Source organism: Echinops telfairi, unplaced genomic scaffold (assembly GCF_000313985.2).
Source record: "Echinops telfairi isolate 266 unplaced genomic scaffold, ASM31398v2 ScPeMD7_32;HRSCAF=126, whole genome shotgun sequence".
NCBI lineage: Eukaryota > Metazoa > Chordata > Mammalia > Afrosoricida > Tenrecidae > Echinops > Echinops telfairi.
In genome coordinates this window covers 3,818-7,161 of record NW_022103929.1, presented here as the reverse complement: position 1 = coordinate 7,161, position 3,344 = coordinate 3,818, and the positions used below count along the sequence as shown (strand labels likewise).

The following is a 3,344-nucleotide window of genomic DNA, read 5'->3' as shown; positions in this document are numbered from 1 at the left end:
TCCCCCTGGGTGAATTAGTGCCCCACTCCCCTTGTGTTTTGTGTCTGTTACCTCATCTATTAGTTCTTGTATTTCCCTGTAGTGCATGGACTTCATCCCCTCTATCACTGTGTCTTATACTGCATTGTTTCCCTCAAATCCTGTATTACTCCAAGCAGCATTCTGAAGATTTCTTTTTGTTGCAGATATCACTGTCTGTTTCTTTTATGAGCATTGTTAGGTTTAGGATTTCTCCCCCTGTTGCGTTTTGTTTTTCTTGTTTTCTTGTTGACGGTGTTGAGGTATGTTGCTGTCTGTGTGTCGTTTTGGAAGAACTAGGCACCATGTTCCTGGGATACTGAGGGGCCCTGAGCTCTTTCTCTGTGTGACTCATAAAAGTGCTTTCAGGGACTACCTAAGACCTGCTAAGGTTTTGGGTCTGACTGCTGTGTAAGCGAAGTGCTGTGTTGACTCAGTGGCTGTAGGTGGTGGGGGACCTCAGTGGCTGTGCTGAGGCCAGAGACTGTAAGTATGCCACTGGATTGGGTTGGGGCAGGCCTGAGGTGTGGGTATACGTCTGGTCTGGACTGTCTGGCCACAATTTGCAGTCTATGGAGCGCCAAACGGGTTGGGCCAGGTTTTGGTTTGGGCAGTGTCTTTCAGCTCCTGACTTTTCTTGGTTTGTTTGTTTGTTTTGTTTTAAATATTAAAATCCTAGTCTGTGCTCTGAGGATTAGAGTTCTGCCTGTCTTGCTATGTTCATATTATGCTAGACCAGGATCAGGTTTCTGGTGGCTTCCCTTCAAAATTATGCAAAGGAACACAGCCTGGAATTTCAAGCATTAAAAAAAAATTATTTCTTGAAACGCGGAACGAGGGGCGGGGCGTCTGGTGGTGGTTGAGAGCTGGGGGAGACGGCAGGCAACATTGTTTCGAGTTGAGCAAATTGACAAGAGCCAGTACACTGCATTCCATCCCGACCTGGGGCCGTGGTGCCTGGCGGAGTCCCTGCCCCCACTGTCCCCCAGAACCGCAGTCTGCTTTCTGTGCGGCTCTCAGGCTCCCGCCCCAGGCCCCAGGGCCCAGGGCTAGCACTCGCTAGCGCTTCATGGAGAACTTCCAAAAGGTGGAAAAGATCAGCGAGGGCACGTATGGAGTAGTGTACAAAGCCCAAAACAAGCAGACGGGAGAAGTGGTGGCACTGAAGAAAATCCTCTTGGACACTGAGACAGAGGGTGTCCCCAGTACTGCTATCCAAGAGATCTCTCTGCTTAAGGAGCTGAACCATCCTAATATTGTCAAGCTGCTCAATGTCATCCACACGGAAAACAAACTCTACCTGGTTTTCGAGTTTCTGCACCAGGATCTTAAGAAATTCATGGATGCCTCGGCCCTCACTGGCATACCTCTTCCCCTTATCAAGAGCTATCTGTTCCAGCTGCTCCAGGGCTTAGCCTTTTGCCATTCTTATCGGGTTTTGCACCGAGACCTCAAGCCCCAGAATCTACTTCATTGCGGAGGGGGCCATCAAGCTCGCGGATTTCGGACTAGCCAGAGCCTTTGGAGTCCCTGTTCGGACTTACACTCACGAGGTGGTGACCCTGTGGTACCGTGCATCTGAAATCCTTCTGGGATGCAAATACTACTCCACGGCTGTGGACATCTGGAGCCTGGGCTGTATCTTTGCAGAGATGCATCTAGTGTGTACCCAGCGCTATGGTGGGTGCTGTGGGGAACACAAGAAATGGCAGACACAGTCTGTGCCCGCTGTGCTCCTATCTAGAAGTGGCTGCATCACAAGGAGGGGGGAATGACCGAAGTGTCTACCCCACACCCCGTGACCTGCCGGGCCCTTTTCCCTGGGGATTCTGAGATCGACCAACTCTTCTGGATCTTCCGAACTCTGGGGACCCCAGATGAAACAGTTTGGCCAGGAGTTACTTCTATACCTGATTATAAGGCGAGTTTCCCCAAGTGGGCCCGGAAAGATTTTAGCCACCCCTGGATGAAGATGGATGAAGCTTGCTATCGCAAATGCTGCACTACGACCCGAACAAGCGCATTTTAGCAAAGGCAGCGCTGGGTCACCCATTCTTCCAGCATGTGACCAAGCCAGTACCCCACCTTCGACTCCGATGTCCTTCCCTCAACCCCTACCCTCAGGCTCGCCCTCTCCTCCAGTGTGTGCCTGGTTTGGCCTGGGCCATTCGGACTCAGGTGGGCCCTCTGACCTTGTCTTATTGCCTTAACAGTTAACCTTACCTGCTTGGCCAGCCAGCTCTGGGGATTCAGAGAGGGGCAAGGAGAGGAAGGGAGGGAGGGAAGGATGGAAAGAAATGAAAGAGAATTTCAGTTTTTGATGCACTTAAGTCAGCCGGAGTCTCCTCCTCCTCCTCTCAGCATTGCTGAGGAGGGCCAGTTTCCAAAATTAGATCAGTTCTCCCCAGCTGACCCTACATAGAGCTTGCCAGCCCAAGCCATTTCTGAATGTCCCATAATGATTATTTTTTTCTGTGTTTAGGAGTATTAGCGCCCCCACCCCCACCCCCTTCCTGCTGTCAGTGCTTTTGTAAGGCCATCTGATAGTAGGGGGCAAAGGTGGGACTTTTGAAACCAAGGAAAAGACAAATACAAAATAGAGGGGTCTGTTTTAAGGAATTAGGTGGGAAAAAAAAATATCCAACCAGTTTATACCCTCATTTTAATGTTGCACCTCACCTAACAGGCTGGGAGACTCAAGACCTAACTCCAATGGGGCTGTAAGTAGAAGTGATTGCTCCCAACCCCCATGTCTGCTCTTCCTTTGGCCAAGAGGAGCCTGGGATTCTCTGGGATAGGGTTTGTATGGAATCACCTGTGACCTTTATGAGGCAGTTGAGAGAGGTTTGAATCCTAGTTTTTCAGTTGTCAGAGATTCCTGCGCTCATTTTCCTCAGGATGCCACTCCTCTGCCCAGGAATGGAACGTTAGAGGTCATTGGTTTTAGCCATCATTTTGAGTATTCTGACACTTTTTCAGGGCTGTAACTGAGTGACAGCCCTGGAATAAATATTTCTTTAAAAGAAGGATGAACAATTATATTTATATTTCAAGTTATAATCGTTTATAAAGTCAGTTGTGGGTAGGGTGAGGGGGATTTGTTGCCATGTGCACCTTGGGGTTTTGTAATGGGAATGTTTAAAAAATTTTTTCTTTTTATGATTTTCTTGCTTCCCTCCCCCCTTATTGAGTGTTCTTGCTATTAACATTATTTTATAATTTAGTTTTTAATTCATTAAAAAAAGAAAGAAGAATGAAAAAAAAAATTCTTTTTATAATGGACTTGTGGGGTGCCCTGGTATCAGAGCTGTGCTGTGCTGTCCCCC

At 48.4% G+C, this 3,344-nt stretch overlaps 1 pseudogene; it reads left to right on the top strand.

Moving 5' to 3' along the window:
• Positions 1-1,087: 1,087 nt before the first annotated feature.
• On the top strand, positions 1,088-2,196 carry LOC101664410 (annotated as a pseudogene).
• Positions 2,197-3,344: the final 1,148 nt, after the last annotated feature.